The sequence below is a fragment of the Arachis ipaensis genome, chromosome B05 (assembly GCF_000816755.2).
Source record: "Arachis ipaensis cultivar K30076 chromosome B05, Araip1.1, whole genome shotgun sequence".
In the NCBI taxonomy this organism is placed as follows: Eukaryota; Viridiplantae; Streptophyta; class Magnoliopsida; order Fabales; family Fabaceae; genus Arachis; species Arachis ipaensis.
In genome coordinates, this window is record NC_029789.2 from 129,109,304 (window position 1) to 129,110,239 (window position 936).

Here is a 936-nt window from a genome sequence, read left to right on the forward strand (position 1 = left end):
ACTACTTTAAAAGATAGAATTCCTATATATATAAAATAACCACTCATGGATCATCGATCATCAGATTAGTCTAGTTTGCATCTGCAAAAATAGAAATACAAAAATTAAAATATTTATATGTTGAATCCCATGATTAGCCATACCTAAGAAATAGCATAGAATTTTGTTGACAGTCCTCCAGTAGTGGTGTAGTAGTTTATGCATGAATTGGCAAGTTTATGATGTGTAAGAGTGACATATGGAAGTGTACCAATAATAGAAAAATATAAAAGGTTTTCGAAAAGATGAATGCCCTATGAGGTTAATTTGAGTGAAAATAACATAGTATCGGAATAGGCATAGGATTAGATTTGTCCATTATTGTCTTTCTTAAGAGATCATATGAAAGTCACTCGAGGACATATGCAAATATTTACTTTTATTACAAACTTGAGTTCAACTATCTATTCATCCATTATCTTTTTAATTTAGAAATCTCATATTTTTTTGAGAATATGATCCGAATGATATTTCTAGGTTTTAAAAACTAACCCTCAATCTATGCATTAACATTTAAGGTTTTGTTAAATCCATTTAATTTTCTATATTACATATATAAGAACAAAGAAAAAATATCTTACAATTACATATTAAAACACATTCATAAAGGAGACATTTTCATATCTTTATAAAATATATTTTATTTTTATTTCTAACAAATAGATACTTTCGCATTTCACCTTCTATTGGGTTTACTGTTCGCGTTATCGATCCGCGTTTCACACTTATTCATCAAAACGCGTTTACAAAAGAAAAAATATCTATTTTCCTCTTGAATTAATATAAAATTTTACATTCTACTCTTTATTTTGATAGATTTTCGTTAAAGAGACAATGAGATATCTTTACAATGTCTACAATGAGCTAGTTATTTAACTTAATATAAGTTAAAATTGA